The sequence below is a fragment of the Tiliqua scincoides genome, chromosome 2 (assembly GCF_035046505.1).
Source record: "Tiliqua scincoides isolate rTilSci1 chromosome 2, rTilSci1.hap2, whole genome shotgun sequence".
Classification (NCBI taxonomy): domain Eukaryota; kingdom Metazoa; phylum Chordata; class Lepidosauria; order Squamata; family Scincidae; genus Tiliqua; species Tiliqua scincoides.
Window position 1 is genome coordinate 236,381,236 of NC_089822.1, and position 27,281 is coordinate 236,408,516.

The window sequence follows — 27,281 nt, forward strand, 5'->3', positions numbered from 1 at the left end:
GTGGGTGCCTAAACAGTTGTTTTAACTTAAACAATGCTTAGGTTTTTTAAAAAAAGTTTATAAGAATTGCTCAGTATACTCTTTCCTCTCAAAGAAAGGCCAGTGCAGCAGAATTGCCACTGTAGCCACCAAAACGAACAGCCTTGACACTGAATATTGGGGACAGCCACATTTTTTAAACTCCAAAGCTGTGCAGCAGAGCTGGGAGGAAAAAAAAAAAAAAAAAGAATGAACACCAACATACTTCTAGATCAACAGACCACCCCTTTCCTTCCTGGGTTGCGTGGAAAGAGCAGTTCCAGTCCAAAGACTGGAAGGCAGGCACTGGAACTTCCCTGGAGGGTTGACCCACCACCCAGAACTTGAGCTTCCAGCAGGCAGGCAGTAGCAGGTAACTGGTGCTGAACAAGTCGTTGGCATGCGAGCCCCTGGGCGTGTTCCGAGGAGGAACCGGAGAGAAGGCAAATAAACAAGCAGTTCTTCGCCATCATTTATTTATTTATTTTCCCCCAAGCGCTTTCTGGAGACCAACTGCAAGGGAAAGAGTTTCCTTCTCTCTCCTCCCCCCTTCCTCCAGATCCTCCTAAAGCAAGCCATCGGGAGCCCAACTCCCCTTTTCAATGGGGAGACTTAAGGAACTCCCCCCCAGTGCCTTCGATGCACACACAGGGGCTTGTCCTCCTGCTGAACTTTCACCTCCCGAACTCGCCTCCTTTCATTGGGTAAAGTGCAGGGGGCGAGGGGGAAGGGAGGGGAGAGGAAGCCGGCACTGGGCTGGCCAGGCACTTGCACTTTGGAATGGCCCCCCCTCGCACCCCTCTTCGGTCCTTCTGGGTGCAGGGAAGGGAGATTTCCTCCCCACCAAGCCACCTGAACTGCAGCCCTCCCGGCTGGCTCGGATGCCTCCCGGGCATTTCCTCTCACCTTCTTCCCCCTCCAGCCTGCTCTTCTCCGGGCTGCTTTCCCCCTTCTCCCGAGTTTTCGTGGCTTCCCTCTTCGCCCTCTGATCCTCCTCCTGCCCGCTGCGCTCCTGCCCGCCCAGCCTCGCTCGCCCATCTCTCCCCGTCCCCTTTTTCGCAACTGCGATGGATCTCCCCCCTTCTTTTTTTTTTTTTGCACTGAGCCTTGTTTACCCAGCAGGTGGATGTGACGTCAGGGACTCACAACAGCAAAAAATAACAAAATCTCCCTCCGCGGGTGTTATTTGTCGTCCCTCTTTCTCTTTTTTTGGCGAGCCCAACTCCGAAGTGGCGGCGGGGCAGGAGGGCGCGCGGAGCAGAGCCGCCAGCCGGCCCGGGTCCAGAAGGAGGACACGTGTGTGTGTCGGGGGGGGGGGAGCCTTTCCTCCCTGCCTGGCTGCTGGGCTGCCGCCGCTCTGCTCTCCCCCTCTGGAAAGCTAGTTCCCGACTCGAGCGGAGGACTCTATTGTTATTTATTGTGTGGCTGGCTGCACGCTGTGCCTGCTGCATGGGGCTGGCTGGCTAGAAAGGGAAACAGAGAGGGAGAGAGTCAGGGGAGGGAGGGACGGGCAGGCGGGCAGACAGACAGACTCACTCACCCGCCCGCAGTGGGGGGAGCCCCTTGGCTGGCACCGCCAGGCCGTTTCCAGCGGGTGAGTTTGCCATTTCGCCTTTTCTCGTCCACTTTGCAGCCTCCTGTTTGTTTGTTTGCAGCCTCCCCCTCCACGTCTTCTCGGCAGTTACTTCTCCCCCCTCTCCCCACCTTTCCACGTGCCCCCTCCCTCCCCCGGCCATTTGCATAAAGCACCTCGGGGCCAGCGGCTCCTGCGCCTCGGGGGCTCTTCCTCTTTCTCCAGGGCCGCCTTGGCGCCTCAGCCCTCCCCCCTCCACGCGCTGGACGGCGCACACCCGGCCGCCGCAAGTTGGAAGCAGCCTCCGCTCTGCCCCCCGGGGTGTGGGTGTGCGCAGAGTCCCCCGGGCAGGCGGGCGGGCCGAGGGAGCGGGCGATGCTTGGCGGCGGCGGGGCGTGGGCACTTCCCTGGGGCACTCAGTGGTGAGGAACGGGGGGGGGGGGAGAACTTTTCGTCCACTTGCACAAACTTTCGCCCCGTGTGCTTCTCCCTCCGCCCTGCCTTTTGCTTGCGCCCCGTGAACTCCAGCCAGCAGGCCTTGGGGGCTCACACCTTCCCCGGTGGTTCCATCACACACACACGTGCACACGCGCGGGTTACACACGGAGACACGTGCACACGCGCGGGTCACCCACTTTGCAGCCAGACACTCCGTGCGCTGGTGGAGCAGCGTGCCGGCCGCGGAGGACACGTTGCCCAGCTTGCAGCACCCGGAACGGGGTGCGATCAGACCCAACCGCGGCCAGGCTGCTTTGCCCGACAGTGCCCCCCCCCCCCACAGACAGTCTCGCGTTTCCCCTCGGCAGCAGAAAGAAGGGGGCACGCACAGACCTACCCTTGCGCGCGCGCGCGCGCACACGGGTGACAACCACAGATGACACAGCCCCAGTGACGGACCATTCGGGACCCTTGGCAGGCTCACACGTGGGGAGAGAGCGAGCGAGCCTGGGCTGCCGCAACCGCGCTCTGCACGGGACTGCGCGCCCACCCCAGCCAGGGGCGCGCGTAAAAGCGCACAGCTTGGCGCTGCTCCAGACGCTGGAGGGAGTCCCAGGCGGGCAGTCGTGCCCCGTCCAGGCACGGCCACAACGAGTGCCAGACACACAAGCCACACACAACTGCCGGCACTTACTTCTCGCTCTCTCTCTCTCTCTGTCCTCTCGCCGTGCCAGTCAGTCTCACCAAACACAGTCGCAGCCCGCCGCCCTCGCCTTTCCCCGGTGCCTGCCCTCAAGTTCCCCCCGCTCTGGCTCCAGTCCTCGGCGGCGGAGGCTGCGGCTGCTGCTTCCCCTTCCCCGCCGCGCTGAAGGGCTCGCCGCCTGCCGGGGCTGCAGCGGGGCGGCTGCCTTCCGGAGGCGCAGCCCAGACAAGTTGGGAAAAGTTGGAGCGCCTGTAGCTGCGTCCCGAGCCCTTTCGCCGCCCGCCTTGGCGCGACCCCCACCCCCGGCCCCGGCCCTGTTGGGCTTGCGGTGCGGCCAGACGATCCCACCCCGGCTGGGTCTTCTGCTGCTTCCTCTGCGCTCAGAGGTGGGAGCGCATCTGCCCTCGCCTCCAGCCCGTCGTGGCCGCTGGCTAGCCAGTCCGACTCGCCTTCTGACCTGTAGTCTCCCTGAATACACGTGTGCCACTTCACACGCGTGTGCCACTTCACACACGCGTGTGCCCAGCAGCCTGCCTGCCATCACTTGCCCCTGGTGCATTTCTGCAAAAAGAGCAGATCCCAGCTGAGCAAGGAGGAGGGTTGCCTGTGTGTGTGTGTGTGCGTGTGTGCCTGCGCCTGGCGTCTGTGACTATCTTAGATCCTGTTACTAGATCTGATTTCCTGATCCCCTTTCTTGCAAGTGCTTTCCAAGGCTCTCCCCCCCATCCATCCATCCCTTCGATACAACCGCACATTTTCCCTCCCTCCTCTAGTCCTTAGCCTCCCCCACCTCTTAATCCAAACCTGTTTTGTGGAGACTTGTTGAAAGTACCCTTGGTTTCTTCTCGACTATAGAGCCCAAAGTTTTGCCTGCCGGAGAGCACAGGAGCAACAGCAGCCTTTTGGCTTAGGAGCTGGGTGCTGGCCGTGGCGATCACACACACGCAGAGCTTTTTCTATCGGTAAGTATAGGAGAACTAGTGGAGGGTGTCAGAAATTCCCACCCAAGCAAACTCCCCAGCATAGAAAAGCTACTGAACATCAATGCTAAAAGAGATACAAACCTCCAGTTTAGCTGATCTCCAGGCTGAAAATGAGGGCAAGGGAGAGAGAAGGGGCATAAAAACAGTTTCCTTGTTTTTAGCCAAAGAAAACCAAGGTTGGGGAGTCTTGCAAAGAATGTAAGTGCTGCCATAAAATACGATGACACTTCTTCCCCCATCTCATCCCACCCCACTTGATAACTATTCATTATTTCCAAGTCATTGTGTTCAAATACCATTGCTGGGCTGATAACTAACTGTATTGATTTTACACTGTCTCCATCTGACAAGGTTTAATTTTTTTCCATTTGCTGCAAGAGAGTGTAGACAGACCACAAGTGCAGGCATAGCTATGTATGGCAGTGAGTGGCCCAGTCTGAACTGTTCTCAGTCTGGATGGGGGTGTTGCAGTTGCACCCCTAAAGGACCATTGAAAACTGCTTTTCTGCAAAGCAAACAATCTCAGCTCTTTAGAATACTGAATTCATCATTCAGCTGTTTACAGTTGCTTCCTTGAAGAATAAGGACATCTGCTCTTAGAAGTTGAGGGTTTCATTTTTGGTCACTGTTACGAGAATGAGTAATGTGAGCAGTATTTGCATAGCCTGTGTATTTCTAATATGTACAATAATTCTCAGCCTTCGTGATAACATTTTAAAAAGAAAATCATAAAGTACATACATATTGTTTATGGTTCACTTAGTGACTGTAATTACAATTTCCCTTTTTTCCCCCTTTAATGTGACTTTGCAAAGCAACAGTGGAGAAATGAAATTCCTGTACCATTGCAGATAACTGTAAGGTACGGTGTCTAAGAAATATGTTGCTCATGCTTATTTGTCTAGGACATTTGCTTTGACTTTAACTGAAGAGGCAAAAGAGGAAGAAAAGGAAACATTTCGAAATACTTTGTGTTTTTAATGTGTTTGAACCTGAGGAGGCAGCGTTTTCCAGTTCTTCCAAGGCAGATTTTCCTTAATATCCAATTAGTTTTGCTAACAGCAGATTGGATCTTGGGGAACAGTTGCACGTATTTAATGTGAAATATGAGAGCAGCTAACAAAATTCTTTAAAAAATGTAGAATTCAGCTTCTCTTCCATATTTTAAAACCATTTTAGCACTGTGCAGAATAAGGGAGGGAGCAACTTTCCACTTGCTGCTATTCAAAATGTGTCGGCTAGAATCTCATTGCAAAAATGGTATTTCAGCTTAAACATCTTGCATTGGCAGCATTCCTTCCCCATAGTCTTTGGATTAGTCATTGTATGAAGGGGGGAATCACTTTTTTTGAAAGTAAAGTAAACAGCCTCCAACAAGTGAACCTTGACAACCCAGATTAAGGAAGGCAGTAGAGATCAAACAAAGCTGCTGCTGGGCTGTTGTTAGGAGCCTGCTTCACTGAAAGATCTGGACTATTCGATCAGGCAGCAAGACCACTTATACAGAAATGGACCATTACAAATGTTGATCTTTGTTGTGAAACCGAAGGATAACTTGGAGGAAAGCCTATCTATAGTGTTTCAGTCCCTGTTTTTACCTAATTCAAATTTCCACAAGTAGTTAATTTAAGAAAAGGCACTCCTTGATTTGATTGAATTGTGTATTCATGCTGCAGTGATGTACAACTTCCTTTTTATCTATAACACCTTGAGGTGCAGAAAGCATATGTAAAAAAAGAAGGGGGGGGAAGATAATAAAGTTTAGACCTTCAGTTACAGATTCTCTTTCTCATCAAACAAAGACATTTTGGGGTTTGTAGAGGTTCTTATGTGGACTGGAAAAGTTTCATTGTGATGTAATTTTATGTCATTTTGTTCTTAGAGCTTTAGAAAATCAAATTAATATATATTTTTTCTTAACTGTAGAAACTGCTAGTCATTATGACACTTACTTTTCTGAGTGCTTGCTTAATTTTTTTTAAGAAAACCATTTGTACCTTATCCTAGAGGCTTCTTTTGCAAAACAAAAGAAAACTCATTTTTTAAAGAGCACCATGAGTAGTAATTAATTGGTTTTGTATTAATTTAAAGAAAGCATTATTGGACAGTTCAACTAGCCTCAATTAGAAACATGTTAAGAATTCTTCGCTTGTGATAAAATTACTTGCAATAGCTGCTTGCAATTTAAAGCGCAATCCTGTGCATGTTTACTCAGAACTAAGTACTGTTGTATTCAGTGGGACTTAATCTCAGGAAAGTGTGGATAGGAATCCTATACACCTGGGACGAAGCTCCATAGTACTCAGTAGGACTTAATTCTGCATAGACATGCATAGGATCAGCTGTTTATTATCATGAACACTATTTTAATAAGTCATTCAAAATGAGAACATGAAGCAAATCCCTGATGAATGTATATAAAAATCAGAAATACATGAGGTAAATAACTGTCAGTAAATAAACAGCTAACACTGCTAATAGCTAATGTCTAATTAAATACATGTGTATGTTTTAATGCACATGTATGCTCTTATACCATTTGGGGCAATATGTAACCTTTTTTAAAAGCAATTAATATTTTTTAATATTCCATCCCCCAACATTTTCACTAACAGGAACAATATTCCACTTCTGTACTGATAGAAGAATTAAACCTCCAAGTTCTAATTTATACAGTATTTTTGCATGATAAAGATGTGTTGGTAAAAGTCTCCCATTTCAATGGGTTTTCAAATGCAGAAATATCATAATTGTGGGTAATAATACAAACCTGGAATCATCTGACTTTGTTTTGTGTCATAATGTAAAAAGCAGTAGCTTTTCAAATTAATGCAATTAAGCACTGATATTCCTCTGGTTTGCTGTTTTGTTTTTTGTTTTTGTTTTTAAATTGAAACTCATTGGGTGCAATCCAGCTCCATTCTAATCAATGGGAATTTTTCCATTGATGACAATGAGAAGTAGGATGCACTCCTTTGAATTTCCTTTTTGTGAAATGTTTTAATATGTCAGCCGTTATACTCTTTAATGAGTATGCAAACCTGTGCATGAATAATTCTGTGCAAGATTTCAGCTGGTTTTTTTTTTTTACATAGAGGTAGAATATGTATCATTATAATTTCACCAATTCTAGCCAGTTGTATATAGGACGCAGTGATATTCCTGTCTTTACAAATGTTCCTGGAGATGCTGTAATAAAATTTAAATAGATTATAGGCTGTCAGTATAATAGTATAAATTTTGTTTATGATTCTGTTGCTTTAAGGTACTTGTACTAAAAGAAGCTCCTTTAACCCCAAGACTGAGTGGCATTAAGTGGTGAGAGTAGTCTTCTGAAGTGCGCTACTGCCCTTTGCTCTTGTGATAATCTTAAATTACTATAACTTAATTGCAACTTCAAGGCACTGAGCTGAAATGTTTTTATTCAGCTTAATAGGAATTGGTGTAAACGTAGCTGGGCTCTTGCTTGTGCATGATTCTTTCTAAAAGGCAGCAACATTGATCTGTGCCTTTACCTATCATTCTGAAAGGGTATGGTTTAGTAGGTTAAATTAAACTCTAAGCAGCTTCAATTTAAAGTCTATGGAAGTTGTTTTTCTCCTCTCTGGGACCTTCTTGGTTTTTTTAAAGAACCACTTAGCAGCATATGATAGAGAGAGGTGTGTGTGTATATGTGCGAGAGAGAGAGAGAGAGAGAGAGAGAGAGTGTAAAATTTACTTTGGCTTAATCTCATGGTTAAAAATAAATAAATAATTATCCAAATTCACTATTTATAGCGTCTTGGCACTGTATAGCACTGTTTAGTTATCTGAACCATTGATGGTGCAAACATTCAGAATTTCTCCGGGATCCTGGAAAGGAAAAGTCCCAGTTTGTAACTGCACTTCATAACAGACTACAACGCTGTAAAAAGTTCTCTCTCCTTTCATCTTACCTGAGATCATTTTCATTAAATTGAGCAACAACTTTTGAAAAAAAATGTTTAAGTCAAAGGAGAGGGACAGATGTTCAGTATTAAAACTGTGGTATTAGGAAGACAATTAATGCTACATTATATCCTGCCTGCCCTGTACCTAATTTCATCCGTAGCAGTAAAACTGCAGGTGTATAGCATGAATAACAACTCATTTAGGGTTGCTCTGCATCCAAGATTCTAAGGGACATGTTTTTGAAGGCATGCCTGATGTTTCAACACATTATGGTCCCATATCTGGAATGTGGTGGATATTCCATATTTCAAGACACAGCAGCTCAGCTGATGCCAGTTTTCCTTATTTATGTGATTTGACAAGCCTAACTGCTTTCTGCCATATGTACAGTTCTAGCAAGACCCCCACTCATGCAGTTTCCTGCATCTGGGACAAGGCCTTAAACCCAGGACCTCTCTAGGGATGTGTGGTGGGGGGATGGCAGTTGAGGCAGAACTCCCCCATTGTAGTCTGTGAAAAAGCACTGCAGCTGCCCTGCCTGCTTATACCTGAGGAGGCTCTCCTTACACCCGAGAAAGTGAGTGTAAGGAGAGCCTCCTCGAGTGTAAGCAGGCGGGGCAGCTGTGGTGCTTTTCCACTGACAATGATGGGGACTTTCATATACATAACCACAAAACTGCAATGATTCCGATTGTGATCTGGCAGGAGAAGTAAAAATCTCATTTGATATTGGCTTAAGTGTGTAATAGTATAAATTCATCACTTATATTTTCTTATTGCTATCTTGTGAGAAATAGAGTACCATAATCAAAATATTTTATATAGTGAAACTGAAAAGGATTAGTTAAGTTGCAGGATGCAATGTGTTGATTTGTACAGTAAAGGGTTTTTGCAATATACAGTATTTGGAACCAGTGGTACAGACCCAGATCTAGGCAAACATTAAAGTTTGCAAGCAGTTCTGAGCATGACATTAGTTCCATTGATCTGCCTAAGGTTTATTTCTCAGTGAACGGTCCAATCCTAAACTGTGCTGGTGCAAATCTGGGAAGCCTGTATAGAGCTGCCCAGGCTGGGAGTGAGTGCTAGGATATAGCAGAGGAGGCCTCCGCTGCCCCCTCTGGGACCGGATCCTTCTCGTCCCACCCTCCCTTGCCCCAAAATGCCCCCTTTCCACCTCCAGCATGCCCTCCAGCAACCCTCTCCATGCCCCTGCGCCATCTGGCGTAAACTTACCTGTGCCAGCTGGTGCAGGTTTGGGTTCCGGTGCTACTGGGACGGCACAGGGCTTCGTGCCAATCCAGCAAGCTCCCAAATAGGTGCAACGTGCCTTACAGCATGTTTGCAACAACTGGAGTTGGTGCAGAGACGGCAGCGCTGGCTCACAGCACAGTTAGGATTGCGCTGTTAGTTGCATTACTTGATTAAATTGATGGTGAAGTTAACCAGTGATATACCATGCATTGTCGAATGTGTTTTACTGGGTGCAGCAGGTTGTATGTATTTGTGTATGTGTTGAGGTGCTGTTGAAAAAAACAATATGAAAACACCAAAAGGCAGTCCAAATGTTTTTATAAACTATAGTTTGTTAATGATAACAATCACTTCATTAGTAACTTCAGTAGGAGCAAAATGACTTGTCAGGAGATCATTGGAAATGATGAGATATTCTGTTCAGACCAAAAATATTGAAAGTTTGAAGTTACAGAAAATTCATTCTTTCATTCATATAGAAAGATCTTTCAAAGAATTATTTACGACTCTAGTTCAGTATAGGTAAGAGGTTCACCAGCTGTACTTTGGCACCTTACATCAACATGAACAATATGCAAATTTCATGCATCTCAAATATTCACAAATGTCCATGACTTTTGACTTAAGACATCAAGAGTTGCCCCCCTATTGATATGCACTATTACATATGATGAGTGTTTTGTATATCATGGGCACCAAGACTAGCATGTTTACTGCTCAGCCATTTGTCTAGTAGTGAAAATAATTTTCTATTTGAAATATTGAAGAAAAAGAACTTTAGCAGAACTAACTTGCCTGTATTAAAAAACAACTTCAGTCCTAATACCTGAGTCATTGTAAGTGGTTTTAATCCAACTGCTGGTCTTTTTGTACTGTTTAAAAATATCTCAGTTTAGTGCCTTGAAATTGTAATTAAGTTGCAGTAATTTAAGATTATTGCAAGAGTGCAAAGGGCAGCAGACGGTCTTTCGAAGTCTCATCTCAACATTTAATGCTACTCAGTCATGGGGTTAAAAGAGTTTCCTCAATGTAAGTACTTAGAGGAGCTGAATCGTAAACAAAATTTATACTATATTCTGACAACTAATAATCTATTTAAATTGCATTAAAGTATGTATGTTAAATTTAATTAAAGGCAGAAGTAGGATAGTGCATTGTAAATATCTTGACAGATCTTTTAAAATGGAATTCATATTATGAAATATTTACATTATGTCTTTTATGTTGAAATATATCTAGGAATGTTTTAGCTGTAAGTTTTCTCCAAGGCACATGGTTGGTAGAAAATTTTTTAAAGGAGCATGAACAAATGCAAAAACGATTCTCAAGTGTATTGTTTACTTTTAATAATTTAGTTTGAAACAATGGCAGTCATTGTAAAAAAAATTTCTAATGCATATTCCTTCAATAGTTTAACTTTACAGTGGTTATCAGTTCTGTTGTAAATCTTCTTATTACCTGACCACATAACATGTTGGATATGTAGTGGGAAATACACATTATGCTCTTGCATGCTGAATTCTTAAGGGCCCAACCCTATTCAACTTTCCAGTGCAATGCAGCCCCAAGGAAAAGGAACAAACATTTCCTTACTTTGAGGAGGCCTCTATGACTACTCCTCCACTGCAGAAAGCAATACATGCCCTGTTGGCATGGCTGCACCATCCCTGGAAAATTGGATAGGATTTGGCCCTGTACAGGTGGTGCCTGTTTATTCATGTTAGTTCCGTTGTGTGACCCGCAATTAACAAAAAAACTCGTTGTGCTAAATTCCATAGAGTTATGCAAATATGCTGCAACCTGACACTTCCGGATGGAAGGAAACTAAGGCAGCTGTTATCAGTCCCTTCCCTTCTGCCATACTCAACCCTCCCGTTGCCAGCTGTCCCACTTCTTTCACAGGTGGGATGCTGAGTTTTTAAGAGTCCAGTCCTATGCCTACCTTCTCAGAAGTAAGCCCCATTGTAGTCAATGGGCTTACTCCCAGGAAAGTGTGGATTGTTTTGTTTGTGTCAGCTGGAGCAGGAGAGCCTGCACCATCTGGGGGGGGGGGAGAAATTTGGCAAACACTCCCTGGGTTTTTTAAAGCAATCCCCTCTCCTCCCCCTCCTGCTTCCCCCTCCGTACTCAGCCCTCCCCTATTCAGCCAGCTGTCCTCTATTCTTTCACAGGTGGGATGCTGAGCTTTTAAGAGTCCAGTCCTATGCGTTTTTACTCAGAAGTAAGTCCCATTCCAGTCAATGGGGCCTACTCCCAGGAAAGTGTGGAGAGGATTGTAGCCTTGCTGGGCTGTTTTGTTTCTATAGGATGGGGCACGAAGAGCCTGCAAGGGGGGGGGGTTCAGCAAACACTCCCTTTTAAAGGGTTTTTTAAAGCAGTCCCCTCTTTTGCTACTGCACCTGCCCCTCTGTGTGTGTGTGTGTGTGTGTGTGTGTGTGTGTGTGTGAGAGAGAGAGAGAGAGAGAGAGAGAGATCCACTTGCTGCACATGCTCTGGCTACAGAGGTTTTCTGCCCCCCTTCCCCTCTTCAGCCTCTTTGCTGGCTCAGGGGCTCCAAGAGTCTTACTGTTCCTTAGCAAGGGGAGCCTCTTCCATGGCTCCAGGGAAGCCTTTTTGCAGTGTTTTGGGCTGCCTGGAAACTGATCGAGAAGCCGGTGCAGGGCAAAGGTGTGTGTGACTTTCCGTTCCCTCATCCCAGAGAAATCAGCAGATAAAAAATCCGTGGATAAATAGGCTGCACCTGTTTAAACTCTTTGTTAGACCTTCCTTCTACCAAGAACATAGCTGGCCAGTACTGATAGTACTGTTATTCCTTTCCAGATGGAGAACATTTGTAGTTTTAAAAAAAATAAAATCATAAACATTTTGTGAAATATGGTTTACCTTATTTATATTCAACATACCTGATTCTTAGACAGTAGCATAGCTACAGGACTGCAAAATCGTAACTAGGTGTAAGCTCCTGACTGTGAGTGTAAGTAGCCTGGCCCACTTGCCCTCAGAGCCATTCAGGCAGCAACAGCAACCCACATTTGGATCCAAGGGTGAGTGGGAGGGCTGCTTACACTTGTGGTCAGGAGACTGCACTTAGTTATGATCTTGCACCTCTCTAGGTATGCCACTGTTCTGGACTGCTTTAAGAGTAATTACACTGAAATGCTGTATTGGCACAAGAGAGGCAATCCCTTTGGTTCAGTGGTATAGCTGAGGCAGGGCTGGATGGGTACATGCCCCCCCTCTCATGGCAGAGTATCAGTTTTCTGCCATCTTAGCTGGCGGGGAGGGTGACAGTGCGCACCTCAGGAGTGCAGCAAACACTGTGAAATTGGTCCTCCTGCCTCTCCTTGGCTCTGTACAGCTTCAAAAGGAACTATTTTTTGAGGTGTCAGCCATGTATGCACAGAAGAGGAGGTGACAGTGCAGGTAATAATAATAGTAATAATAATAATAATAAAAACAACTTTATTTATATCCCGCCCTTCTCCCTAAAAGGGACCCAGGGCGGCTTACAACATGTTAAAAACAGATTAAAAACATATTAAAAACGCATTAACAGATACCATAAAAACAGTAGTCAGATAAAAAGAGCATAAAGCAGCAGATCATAGAGGAATCAGGCCTGTAAAAAATACTAAAAGATGTTAAAAAGGCCATGAACTCAGAAGGCTTGTTTAAACAGAAGGGTCTTCAGGCCTCGCCGAAAAGTCTCAAGAGAGGGAGCCATTCTCAAGTCAAGGGGAAGGGAGTTCCATAACGTTGGTGCCACTACTGAGAAGGCCTTATTTCTTGCCGCCACCCCACGTACCTCTTTAGGCAGTGGCACTTGTAAAAAGGCCTTCTCTGATGACCTAAGAGGACGAGCCGGATTGTGCGGAGGTATGGGGTTTGCCACCCTCCTCCATGATGTCACCCAGTACCCGGGTGCTTTGTATTTCTCATTTGTGTTTCCCTTTCTGTTTTTCGTATGGTAGTCACCTTTCCTTAATGCAGGGATGCCGAAACACCAGCCTAGGGGCCATTTGCGGCCCTTGGGGACTCCCGATATGGTCCATGGGGACTTGGAAGACTTGCTTGAGCCCGCACTGGCCTGATGCAACTACTCTCAGTGCGAGGGCCGACTATTTGACCTCTCACAGAGCGCTCCCTACACTGCTTGCTATTTCATGTATGTGAAGCAGCAGTGGCAACAAAGGCCAACCTTGCTTTGCGGAAGGTCTGTTATAGGCCTTGAGCTAATGTGAGACCTTCATTCGTTCATCTCTAATATATTCATTTATGTACATTTATTTAAATTTTAAATGTAAATTAATTTTTTTTTTCCTGGCCCCCAGTACTGTGTCAGAGAGATGATGTGGCCCTCCTGCCAAAAAGTTTGGACACCCCTGCCTTAATGTAACATAAACTTGTTTAGCACTGAGCAAATAGGATTCCTGCACTCCAGCATAGTCTCAGATGTACTTGGGCATTCATGAGGACTGACTTGTATGGAAATAAAAATTTGTGGACCCTCAGAAATCTGACCAAGAACATGAAGGCCTTCCAGAAGAACATGAGAAGGCTCCAGAAGAGGCCTACTTCTGGGCTACTTAGGATATAAAATGCTGCCCTACTCTGTCCCATTGGTCCATCTAACCTACTATTGGAGTCATGGGAGCAGATTCAGACTTAATTCTTTCCCAATCCTGCAAGCCAAGATCCTTGTTTTTACTAGAAATGCCAGGGACTGAAACTAGAATGGTCAGCCCAATCTTATCCCTGGTGGCACCATCAGGTGCAGAGGCGCCAAAATGGGCCCTGCTGGGTCTGCCAGAGGTCTTTTCAGAGGAAGGGGACTTTTGTCCCCTACCCCTGAGGAAAGCCCCAGGTCCCACAGTGGGGCTTCTCAAGTCTGTGCTATTTTGCTGCCAGAGACAAAAGAACCTCCATGTTGGGCTTTGCAGCCAGACACAGAGGTCCTCCTTCTTAGACTGGTTACTCCCTCCCACTTGCCCTCCCCCGCCTTGAAGGCCAATGTTGCCACCCAGACCTCAACTTGCTTTAAAGCATGTTTACAATACCCAGCGCTGGTGCGGGAGGGCCATAGGATTGGGCCCTTAATGTGTGAAAAACATATGCTGAGGGAGTGACAAAAATATGTCCCGACCGAAGGTGGTAGTTTTCAAACTACTGGAATGCTTTTTATGGCTGGATGTATAAACCACAGTGACATAAGTATAAACATAAGTAACATAAGGCTGCAATCCTAACCTCACTTTCCTGGAAAAATGATAGGACTTACTTCCAAGTAGACCTGCTTAGGCTTGTGCCCATAATTTGATTGTATTTTAAGTCTGATCTAGGCATATGTGGTAAAACTGTTCCTGGGCTATACCTCTTCAGACTGCAGCAGGGCTTTTCAAACTGGGGCGTTGTGATGCCCCAGCTTGAGGGCCCTGGCCTCTTTCCCCTTAAGGGGCGAAGGCAGCCAGGAGGCAGGGAGGAGGCAGCAACTTGATCCCCAGGATTGCGCCGCTCAGGGGCCTGCAGGGGCTTGGCTGCGCTTACCAGAGCCTCCTGCAGCCTTCTGGGGGTGTGGAGAGCCCTGTGCGAGTGTCTGCAGGGCTCCCTGATGCTTCAGAAGTGAAAGTGGAGCGATCACACCCCGCCTCCACAAAACCAGAAGTGGAGCGTGATTGCTCCACTTTCACTTTTGAAGCATCGGGGAGCCCTGCAGATGGTTGTGCAAGGCTCTCCGCACCCCCAGGAGGCTGCAGGAGGCTCTGGTAAGTACAGCCAAGCCCCTGCAGCCCCCTGAGCGGCACGATCCTGGGGGTCGCGTCGCTGCCTTCCCCCCGCCCCTGATGCGTCCCCTCCCGCCCCCGCAATGACTTAGAGCAGTTGAAAACCGCTGGACTACAGGTATATAAAGGTGGGTGGGGTGAGTTGTGTAATTAAATACTCCCCCACAAAAAGAACCTATAATGGAGAACTAGCATGTCTGGGATAAGATTAGGTTAGAAGCCTTCTCCTTAATATCTGGCTTTCTATGTGTAGGAATTTTGTCTGATTCCATGGAGGCAACTTTCAAGTTCCTTGATACAGTTCAGCAGCCAGTTCTATCATGTGATGCGATGCTTGTCACTGTTTGGAGCCAGTGAGTTATAGTCTAAGGAGTGCATACCAAAGGAAGCAAACTTCCCTGTTTCTTCCTCAGCAGAGAAGCCCTGTGCTCCCAAAAAGCCACTTCAAGGGGCCAGAACAGGAGGTGCAAAGGGCTGCAGAGTTGTTGGTGAAAATCCTGTGATTCTGCTGAAGTTTATACACTGACCGTCTGATGGAATACAGACGGTAAGAGAGTAAATCATTTGTAATCCAAGTTATTTGACTTACAGCCTAGTCCTGCGCTCCCATGGCACGCAGGTGTGGCGGCACCGAAAACAGCTGCTGCCTCATCCAGCACACCCACAGTAGCTGTGGGCGGCACCTCGAGAGAAGGGGACTTTCGTCCCCTTCTCCCAGGTAAGGGAAGTAGCCCTGCAATGGGGCTACTTGATTGAGGGAAGAGGCTACTCAGGGCTACGGCAGTGGGGCTACTCGATGAGGGAAGAGTGTTTGTGTAGGGTGCCGAGCCCCACACAAACGCTCTGGATCCGGTGGAGTGGAACTCCACTGGACCTGCCTCCCTCCCCACTCCTTTTCCCTGGAACACCTTCCCCCCCACCCCCGCTTACCTTACCGTGGCTTGGCACAGTGCTTGCCTGGCCGTAAGCCTTGAGCCTTATGGCACGTTTGCGACAATGTGCGCCAGCGGTAAGCTGGTGTGCCAAGCAGGGGCTAGGAGAGGGGGGTAAAAGGGGTAATTTGTACCTAGGCCCAGGGTCAAAAAGGGGGCCCAAGAGCCAAAGGAGGGATCTCAGAAATTGCCTGGGGTCTTACATTTTCCAATCTCACCCAGACCCACGTGGTATGGATGCTGGGGGCATTACCATGGGCATATGGCAGTGACTATTGCACAAGCCATACACACCAGGCCCAGGAACATTCATATCTGAGAGGAAGCTGGCCTGCTACAGTGGATCCACTTATTATGAAGGGCTGTCGGGGAGCTCGGGGACACAGCTGTGGGACTGCAACTGCTGCAGAAGTATGTTTTGGTGCAAACAGGACATTCCATGCTAGTGTGAGTCTAAATACTAATCTCCTGAAATGATTTTCTATATTTGAAAGATTTTAGAGAGAGAGAGAGAGCTTCTGGTTTTCCGTATTACTGTATCTAGCAGCCAACACTGGGCAGGCAGGTAGACCTGAGCTCTCTAGTAGGAAGACTGGTAGACCTGGGCTCCAAAGACTATTCTGGCTGTTGCCACTTTCCCCTGCCTGTTTGGTCCCCATTCTGCTCACCGCCATTGCCGTTCCCCACTCTATTCCACCCCCTCCCTCTTTGGGATGGGGCCTAAAAGAAAACTTTGTACCCTCTGATAAGATTCCTCTCAGGGGCTTAGCGCCAAGCCCAGGATTGGGCTCTTATAGTACAATCCTATGCATGTCTACGCAGAGGAAAGCGCCCTACAGGTAGACCACAGCTGCGATACAAGGACATCTGCAAGAGGGATCTGAAGGCCTTAGGAGTGGACCTCAACAAGTGGGAAACCCTGGCCTCTGAGCGGCCCGCTTGGAGGCAGGCTGTGCAACATGGCCTTTCCCAGTTTGAAGAGGCACTTGCCCAACAGACTGAGGCAAAGAGGCAAAGACGGAAGGCCCATAGCCAGGGAGACAGACCAGGGACAGATTGCACTTGCTCCCAGTGTGGAAGGGATTGTCACTCCCGAATTGGCCTCTTCAGCCACACTAGACGCTGTTCCAGAACCACTATTCAGAGCGCGATACCATAGTCTTTCGAGACTGAAGGTTGCCTACTACTACTACTATGCAGAAGTAAGTCCCATTGTGCTCAGTGGGGTTTACTCCCATGAAAGTGTACATAAGATTGCAGCCTTAAGTGATTAGGGAATTAGGCTCATAAATGTGGACATGAAATTGTGTTGAATAAAAATGTACCTTTGGCAAACAGTAAGGCTGTGTAAGAAGTAGTTGTGTTCAGGTGCGTATACTTATTTGCTGTTAATATTTAAATACAAGGTGGAATAGCCAAGCAAGATATTTGGCCCAAACGAGGTTTACTGCCAGCCTCCCCTCTCCCCCACTACTGAAATATTTCCTTCTACGTTTTATCTTGATTTTTGTTACACTTTCCAGTCATTCCTGTCATACTGTTGCCAGCAATTAGGGTCAAATGTCTTTACCTGGGGCTCTGTGGAACACTTCTGAGTTTTCTCTCTCTCTGTATTTTACTAAATGAACCTATTCATTTAATTGGTAGATTAAGCATATTAACACATCAGTAAATGTAAGTAGTCAGACTTCCCAAAGCATCTTGGAAAGCCTCTATGGTTTTATGTTACCAGACGCACACTATTAGATTTAGATAGCATGGCCAATGATGTTCATGCATTTTAAGAGAGACATAAATGGAGAGAATGCAGCCGTAAGTAGAGTGTCATGTCTCTTAACAAAAATTGTGACAAATGAAGATTCAATCACGTCAGAGACCAAGTTAATGTCCAGATTTTCAGCCAAAAAAAGAAAAAAAAAAGGAAGTGGTTTGCCTAATTTAAGGATTGATTGGATGTTACTAAGTACTCCTATTTTGCATATTTATTCTTCCTTGACAGAAAAGAAAGTTCAGTTACCTATGGGAATAATCCACTGGAAACTTCTGTGCAAGCCCCATTGAAATGTACAGGGTCTTGCACAATTCCCATTCATTTCAATCTAATTTGTGCAGAAGGAGTTTATGGTAGTTCATGCTCTAGGATTTCTAGGGATGCTATTTGATACCCACTCAGAGGTAGAATAACTAATCTGAGCTAAATGGGGGAGAAAAAGGTAGATGTAAGTTTCAGACACTGTTATCAAAGTTGCTGCATAAGCTGAAGTTTATGCAGTGTGATAATGCTAATGACCGACAGAATCAATGATGCATGACCCGAGGAAATCAGTGGTATAATCGCAGAAATGTATCAAGTTTTTTGTCATTAAATATTAGTGATAAATAATGCACTTCATTTTGTGTAGATAGAATATATTTAATTCTGACTTACAGACTTTCAATTTAGCAAGGGTCATGGCTGAACAAAGTACTAATGTTTGGTAAAAAGAAAAGATAAAAATGCATTTGTTTCAGCATCTTCCTCCGTGGCTTTTTTTTAAAAAACCATCTAGCCTTGTTTGTCTTGGGCAGTGACTGAATTCTGGAAAGGTTTTTGCTGCTTTGTTTGTTTGTTTTCCTTTTTAGCCTTGCTTTGCATCATGAATAAAGTCAAACAGTATAAACTAAACTTAGTGACTATGCAAAATATATTTGAATAGTTTCCCTGGTCTAGTTCTGCAGTTTTAAACAAGTATGTTGTTATACTATAACTGGTGTTGTAAAAGTGCATCCTGACCAGATATTTGATGGCACAGCTTTTTTAGGGTAAAGTCCTATTGCTCTAGTGCAGTGGTTCCTAATCTGGGGGGTTGTGATTCCCAGCAGGGCCTAGGAAAGGGGGGTGAAGGGGGTAATTTGTACCCAGGCCCAGGTTTATAAAGGGGGCCCAGAAGCCAAAGGAGGGGGTCCAGATTCCTGGGATCTGAAATTTTCCTATCTACTCAGACTTGTTGCCTGCATGAGATGCTGGGGACACTACCATGAGTGTGCAGCTACTGGCAAGCCATAGATGCTGGGCCGAGGAATGCATATATGAGACTCCTTAACACAGCGGTATTCAAACTGGGGCGTCGCGACCCCCCAGCCTGTTTGTCCTGGCCTCTACCCCCTTGGGGCGGGGGCAGCCAGGAGACGGGGGAAGGCAGCAGCACGATCCGCAGGATCGCGCCTCTTGGGGGCTGCAGGGCTTGGTGCACTTGCCCAAGCCTCCTGCAGCCTTCGAGGGGTGTGGGGAGCCCTGCGCAACCTTCGACAGGGCTCCCCAGGTCAGGAAATGTGAAAGCGGAGCGATTGCGCCCCGCTCCGCAAAACCGGAGGTGGAGCACGATCGCTCTGCTTTCCCTTCTTACGGGGCTGCAGGGACTGGGGTGCACCCTCCAGTCCCTGCAGCAGCCGTTCCTGTGTGCGGGGAGCCGTGCACAAGCACCTGCAGGACTCCCCAGGTCAGGGAAAGGGAGAGTGGGGCAATTGCACTCCGCTTCCACTTTTGCGGAGGGAGAACAGATCGCTCCACTCTCCCTTTCCCTGACCTGGGGAGCCCTGCAGGCACTCGCGCAGGGCGCCCCACACACGGGGATGGCTGCTGCAGGGACTGGTGAGTGCATCCCAGTCCCTGTAGACTGGGGATCGCATTACTACCTTCCCCCTGCCCCTGCTGCCTTCCCCCCCGCCCCGGCAAAGACTTACTGCGGGTTTCAAACTCCCAGAGAGTTTGAAAACTGCAGCCTTAACACAATGTCAAATCTGGGAGGAAACTGGTCTGCTATAGTAGCTCTTTGGCTTGTGGATCTGCTTACCATGAAGGAGTGTATAGAAGCTCAGGGACGTAGCTGCAAGACTACAGCTGCTGCAGAAGCAAGTCTTGTTATGCACAGGACACTTTCCATTCTAGTATGAACCTAAATAGGATGATGCTAATTTTCTGCATGATTTTCTGTATTTAAAAGATTTTAGAGACTTACGAGTGATGTTGGTTTTCCATTATAACTGTATCTAGCTGCTGATGCCATATGCGTGGGTAGACTTGGGCTCTAAACACTTTTCCTGCTATCTCCATCCTCCCCCCCACCATTTTGTCCCTCCCTGCCCCCATACTACTTGCCCGTCACCACCCTTCCCCGCTGTTTCACCCCTCCCCCTTTGCAAAGGTGCCCAAAAGAAACTTTGTACCTCCTGATAGAATTTATCTCAGAGGTCCTGATCCCCAGGGTAGTAGGAACCAGACGCTACCATTTTAAGGGGGGTAGTGATGTGCAGGTGACATGGTGACAGCACCTCTGGTATTGTGGCACTGCAGCACAACAAGGGTTTTTTAAGTACCTGTTGGTAGTACTGGCCCTCTGCAGATGATAACCAGAAGTGGGCTGTTCTGAGGGGTGGGGAGGAGGGACCACGGACTCCCTGCACCCTCCAGAGGGCCAGCACTGCTAACAGGTACTGGGGAAACAATCCCTTTTGCCTTGTGCCGTCACATTCCTGGAGATGCCAACACTTAGAGTGGTCCCAATCTTCCTATAAAGGTTGGAAACCACTGCTCTAGTGTAACTTTTTATAGACACCTCGTGGTGGAGTGTTATTCTGCTCTTGTGAAAGGATGCAGGATATAAGTTTAATACCCAAGTATTTATACCTTGATTAGAAGTCTTGTTGAGGTTCTGTTTTCCTTGCTTCTGCACATAAAATTATATGTTGCATTTTTATCCCCTTTTTTCCCCCCAAGGACCTCATGGCAGCATTTTTGGTTTTCTTCTGTGACCACCTACTGACTCCCCATTTTTGCCTGATAGCAACCCTGCAAGCTGGATTAGACTTGAGACTGGTGAAACATCATGGCTGAGTGAGAATTTATACTCGGGTCTCCTTAGTTCTAGTCCAGGGGTCTCCAAACCCTGGCCCAGGGGCCAGATGTGGACCGCAGCGAGCCTCTGTCCGGCCCGCAGCCAGCCTCTTGTCCCCTGAAAACCTCTGGCCCACTCGACTGAACATGACCAGAGCTGTGCTCTGATTGCATCTGAAGGGTGTTCTGAGGGCCAGAGAGGCTGAGTGAATGAGCCCACTCTTTCATTTATTCATTCATCTAAGTTCCATCTCTTATTTATTTAAATTTTATGTTTAAATTTTTTTCCGGCCCTCAGCATTGCACCAGAAATTTCATGCGCCCTCTGGCCAAAAGGTTTGGAGACCCGTTAGTCCAACCGCTACACTGAAGTTAGTAGACCTGCAGCCCTGGTGTAGAAGGTTTCTTACAATAAAAAACAGAATAAAGCTAGTTGGACAGGCACTTTGCTGTGATTGTGAGTCTTCGCATATACTGAGAGTCCTTTCTGCTGGTTTTACCCCAGATACTGCCCTGCACAGCCACATTTTTTGCACTCATGCTCTCGTTCTACAGTAGTTGGTGCATGTGCACATGTGTTTATTGGGGAGCAGATAGTGTTGAGTTCTGTCATAATTAAAATATATATGGTGTATTCCTGGATAATGATAATTATAAACAAACATCAAGTTTTCCTTGAACTGTTGTTACGTGCAGGCGTCAGTGTGGAGTATTTTGGGTGTGGCTCAGTAAACACAGCATTAGAGACGTGGGTTCAGATCCTTGCTTATATTAAAACAACATCAGAAAGACCCTGCTGAGTCAGGTAAAGGCCCACATAGTCCAGTATTTCTTTCTAACAACGGGCCGCCAGCTGCTGCTGGGAAGCCCATGTGCTCACTCTGTGGTTTGGGCAGGTTTTCAGGATTCTCTGGCTCAGTTTCCTAATCTATAAAAATGTGAATAATTATTACCTATCTTACAGGTTATTAGAGAATTTAAATAAGCTAAAGGTAATAGGCAATAATAATGGTCTTTCTTACGAACAGCGTGAAGGATCTGGAGTTTGCCTTTTAACATAGGGATTCTGGAAGTGGCATAGGAAATGTTGTGTAATGAAAAGTATTCCTGCCCATGCTTAGTTGCATATGTTGAAGGGTGTGGTATGTGCCCTTCAGGTAAGCGTGATCGTAGATAACAGCACAGGGTCATTTGTAATAATAACTTGTCTTAACCTAGGTTGTGTCTCCAGAAACTATTTATGAATTAGCCGCATGCTAATTACTTTGCATTTTTCTAACTTGCTGCTTTAATGTAACATGTTCCCCTTCTCTCCTTCCAGAATGCAAGAGATTTCTGACATACTAAATACACAGTTGGGGAATGGGGAAGGTGAGAGGAGTCCCAGGGCAGGGTCTGATGGCACTAAGGAATGAAATCTGTTTGGGGTCTGAATAGGAGATGGCCTGGGGACCCTACGCATGCTGTCTAGTGCTCTGTGGAAGAAAGGAAGAATGCAAATGGAAATAAAGTGTCTTCTTTACCCAGTGAGCAAAAAAGCCCAATGCGACCCAAACATCGAGGCTAGGAGAGTGTATCCTCCTATTACCTGATGTTCTGGCTGTTTCATATTTACAAATAGCAATTTTAAACGCTGAGGTTAACAGTGAGGTCCTTATCAGGATATTGGTAGAGAGTAAAGAGGAGTTGATTAATTGGTACTGAAGTCCATGAGGAAAAGCAGAGAACCTTGAACTTAAAAAGAATAAGTGGTCACCAAAAAACCAACATCCCACAGGAATGACTGCAAGTCCTTTTTGGCCTTGGAGGTTTCAGCAAACACTACTTCTACTTTCCTAATGTGAAATGTTGGCTAGCAGGTCAGTGCTACTTCATTGACTGCTTCCTAGCGGCTTGCAACTCTGGAACCTGCTCAGACTACTGTTGTGTTAGGCTGTTGTCTGTCTTTCTTTCATTTGCAAACAGAGCCATGACTTCCCAGCAACAAGAGGTCAAGTGTCTCCTATTCCTGCAGGTCAGGTGGGAGTCTGAGCAATAAAAGCTTCTGCTGCACAGCATGAACAAGTTGGGTTTAGCTCTTATTGCTGTGTGCAGGTGAGCCTTTTAAAAGCAAAAGACCTTTTCTCAGAACTAGCAAGTTGTAGTCAATGTTTGGAGTTCTGGGAAGAGAAAAAGATAATTTCCTGTATAGTACATGTATGAAGGAGGAGTCATCAGGTCTAGTCATAAACAGTGCTGTTTATGCTAACTTGGTTGCTGTTATCTAGTAGAAAAAAATGATAAGGAACCATTGAAGCCAATAATTAGTTCTACTGCTGTTTGAAACAATCATTGCAGTATTGCCATCAAAGATCCAAATCTGGATATTTCAAATGGTCATCTCAGCTTACAGGATGACAATAGTGGATCTTCTTATATTTATGATAATTATACTCCTACTTTCAGCCAAGATTGACTCTCAGAGCAACTTACAGTTAAAATGCAGATTAAAGCTACAATTACAATAGGATGTGAGTGGGTCAATTTGTATTAGTCTTTTGGGTTGGTTTAGCCCATCATATGGGCTGCATTCAAATCTGTAATATTTCCCCAAATGCACTCGCATAATATGGTTGCATGGATGTCATGCAAACAGATAGTTTGAATCAAGCACAAAAGAATCTTGCAGTACTGTAGAGATTATTCTTCTGTGTTTCTGCTTTGCCCATGTGCATCCTGAATTAGGAAGATGGGTATAGGGAAAGGCAGGGAGAAAAAATGTCTGTAGTTGCAGTATCCATAATTGTCAAACACAGGATTTGTAACACTGGTAAAGCTGGTGTGAAAGTTCTTTGTCAGACTTGGTCTTCTGATACCATTGACACTTAGATTTCTTGCCGGTCCCCTCCCCCACCCCACATTCAACAATGACATCTGGGTCAGATGTAACAAACAATGATTTAGTTTGTGAGCTCCGTCTTTTTCTTCTTTTGCACATGGGAGGGAGGGTTATTAAAAACCTCTATTTGTGTTTTGGAAGGAAGTGCAATTTCCCATTTTGTCTGAACAAGAGAAATGTCATTTGTTCATACCATAGTCAACAAACTAGAGTTGCAATCCTTTACAAACTTTCCAGGGAGTAGGGCCCATTAAACTCAGTGGATCTTACTTCTGAGAAGACTGGATTGCACTATAGTTCTCAGACTGGGTGTCATGATGCCCCAGCCTGAGAGTCTCGGCCTCTGGCCTCTTAAGAGGCGGGGAAAGGGGGAAAGAAACCTTCGGAAACCACTTCCAGTTTTGCAATAGCAAATGGAATTGGTTTCTAATTGATTATTTTTACTATTTCGAGGCTTGGGGAGCCATACAGAAGGCTTCCTGGGGTTCCTGTACCTCCTGGAGCCTGCTGCATCCCTCTGTAAGTAAAGCTCCTTTGGCCTCCTTGGTAGCAGCGCAATCCTGGAGATTGTGTCGGTGCCTTCATCCTTTCCCTGCCAAGACTTACCTCAGGAGTTTTACACCCAAGAAGTTTGGAAACAGCTGCACTATGAACCACAGTTTGATTCTACTTTGAAATCATGGTGTGTTGTTAGCTAGTTGTAGTTTGAACAAATCATGGTTTTTTGTATTTGGACAAAATGGGAAACTGGTTTGTAGCAAACGATAAATAGAAGCTGTGAGGCTTCGCTATGCATATGTGAAGGTAGGAGGAAGAAGAGATGAATGTGTAAACTCAAGGCTTGTCATGGCTTGTTCTTGTAAAGATAAACCATGGCTTTGTGTTATTTGTGAACCAGGCCTCTCTCTTTGACCCTGTTTGCCCATTTTGTGACTAGAACTAAGTGATGAACATTTAATATTTTTTTGGATGGTACCATTTCAGATTGCAGGTGAGAACTCATGTTTATGAATATTCTCTCATGAAAAAATGCTCTGTACATAGAACCATAACATGCCATAGAAAGTGAAACAGAATTCTGCTTCCTGAGTTTTGTATTTTTGTGTGTGAAAAATATTCAAAAATACAAACTCCTACTTTCAGCCTGAAGCTATATAGTCTAGAAAAAAGCTTTGCAACCTGATTATCTTGAATGTACTGTATAAGCCAGTAGTCAAAGAGGCAGATAAAGAAAACTTCAGAAGTGACTGTCCTCGATAATAAATCCAGAGATCCTATCCATGGTCCTCTATAATAATTAGCTGTTGATTCCTGGTTTTACTTTATGAATGACATACATATTTGCTAATTCACTGTACACTTCTGAAAGCAAAGCCTTAAATTCAGTTTATATTATATGTAGGTGTATATCAACAGTGATTGAACTCTAGAAACCCTTAGGGGACTTCATTCAGATTGTGCCAGGCAGGTATAGTTGTATAAGCATTATCACCTGAGTGATAATCTGGCATCCTGGCTGATTTCACTCATGTTGTAGGGATTAAGGAGGAAGATGTCATGCATCACTTTGGCACAGACTTTAAGCTGCCAAAAAATGGTTGATCTCTGAAGCCTGTATTTCTCTACAAAGTGAGCAGAACTGGACATTTATCGCTTCAGACTTATGTTTCTGAGGGAAGATCAGCCAGCATTTTGCACTTCTTTTTCTGTTTGTTTAGTTATCTTGTAATGAATCAAGAGACACTTACAATGTGTTGGTTATCCAATAGCTTGGGGAACATCCAAAATGTTTGAGTAATCAGATGTTTAGATAAACTTAAATGTGATTTGCATAGAGTAGCATTGATGTGCAGATATGTAACTGTAGATGGAACAAACAGTGAATTCTGACTCTTTTTCGGTAATGGAACTTATGCTTCCTTAACTGAGGCTTCTTAGTGTTTAGGTGCCAGTTCAGATATTTGAAATTTCAAAACCAGGTTGTATGATCAGCAAAACACTGTGGTGGAGATATTTCTGCTAATTGGGTAAGTGGCACTTTTTCAAGTGGGTGCTCCTCTTTTCAGCAGGGGGAGAGTAACTGGCCCACCTCACCCCAGCAGTGTCTGTTCTAGTGGCTGTCTGCTGGTGTTTTGCATCTTTTTAGATTGTGAGCCCTTTTGGGAGCCGTTAGTTGTTTGATTTTTCTCTGTAAACCGCTTTGTGAACTTTTTTGTTGAAAAGCGGTATATAAATACTGTTAATAATAATAATAATAATGATAACAATAATAATGATCTTGGACTATACCATTTCAGATAGGAGTAGTGAAATTTTTTAATGATCTTTCTTTTGAGATGAAACCTATGGATAAATCTCTGTCTGAACCCTGTTTGGTGTGAAGTACTGAACATTTAATGACGGGGGGGGGGGGGAACCTTTATTCAGAACCTATGTTGACAAAGCAACAACAGTGCTCATTTGCAGCTGTGTCACTTTGACCTCTTGTAAAATAAACTTGTTGCTTCTTCTCCCAGGTCACCTTCTGTGGAACAGTCTCTCCATCTGTACACAATAAGCTATTACCTTTCAATCCTGCAAATCTTTTCTTGGGCCCTTTCCTTGCTGATGTTCCCCATGCTGCTGCTACTAGTTTTGCCAGGCTCTGTTCTCTCCCATGCCCATTAACAGAGATGGGAATTTCTATGGGCAAAGTTTATGATGCTTCTGTTGACTGTGCAGTGCCTAGCTCATTGATTGCACTGTTATCACAGATTTGCAGACTTTTAGTTGTGAAGCCCACATCACTCAGTTTTGCTCTTATGGTTGTTTGGGATAAGTCATTTTATGCAAAATATATCCATTTTGTACGTAACTTTAGGGAAAAAATATTTGCATCTCTGGAAGTGTGCTCCTGCATCCTGTCTGTCTCTTAGCTGGGCTCTCACAGCCTAATCCTAACCAACTTTCCAGAGCCAGTGCAGCCTCAAAAGGAAGAGAACAAGCATTCCCTTACCTTAGGGAGGCCTCCATGACTGCCCTCCACCCCACATCAGGATGTGGTGCGCATCCCAAGGACATGGCCGCCTCGGTGCTGGAAAGTTAATTAGGATTGGGCTGTAAGTGCAGCAGTCGCTTCATCTAGCAGGTGGGAAAAGGAACATGGTGTTGGGCAAAGAATGCAGGGGGCCTCCTAATTATAACCTGTGTGTCAGCGGGCTGGTCAAAATGTGTTGGTTGGCTGGATGCAGCTTGTGGGCCATTACTTAGGTAATGAGTAAATAAGGCAAATTTATAGAGTAGTGCTTATTTTTGTTACAGCAACTTTCTTGTCATGTATTCACACGGGGATAAAGGAGTCTTTCTAGCTTTGATCGTATGGGTAGGGCTAATAAATGTCTATGCAAGTGGCTGCGTTCCCAACCTTTTACCAGCGAGCAAGCTCATGCATGCATATTACTTCCCACTCTGGTAACAAACTTGTTTTTGCATTACAGTAATAGACTATTTTTAGTTACAAGTTACTATTTTATTTTAAAGAATTTTATCATTTATGTTATCATTTATTTATACTAGCAGTGTTTCCTTCTTCAGCTGGCTTGTTTAGCTGGTTTGCTAACATCTGTAATTTTATTTAATAACAAAGTATGCAACCATAACTTGTTTCAGTCTATGCTTTTTGTATGATGACTGTGTCCAAGGTCACGGTCATTCATGGCTGCTGTAGGCAGCCAGAAGACTGGACTAAAAGGAGCCAAAATGTCTTTGGAGCCATTTGGTGTCTTCATGTGGCTTGCGTGGAAATCAGTTCTTGTTTTGCCTCATCTGTTTTCTTTACCTATCCACTCAGTTAAAACGAGTGACGTTGCTCCTTTCTTAGATGGGAGTGATGGGTTACTGGTATGTGAGCTTACTCCCCCCTGGGGAGGGGCAATTCATT

The 27,281-nt window shown here is 45.5% G+C and overlaps 1 protein-coding gene across 7 annotated transcripts in view; it reads left to right on the top strand.

The window, feature by feature from the left end:
• Nucleotides 1–319: 319 nt before the first annotated feature.
• Nucleotides 320–27,281, top strand: part of FOXP1 (forkhead box P1) — a 642,114-nt gene continuing 615,152 nt past the window's right edge. For 5 of the 7 annotated variants that reach the window (XM_066617521.1, XM_066617530.1, XM_066617526.1 and 2 more), the window contains exons 1-2: nucleotides 1,543–1,612; nucleotides 3,588–3,694. The gene's annotated coding sequence lies outside the window, so the exon portion shown is untranslated. Of the gene's footprint in view, nucleotides 392–1,540; nucleotides 1,613–3,587; nucleotides 3,695–27,281 lie in introns of those variants that run through there. The other 2 variants (XM_066617522.1, XM_066617523.1) reach the window with 2 other exon arrangements.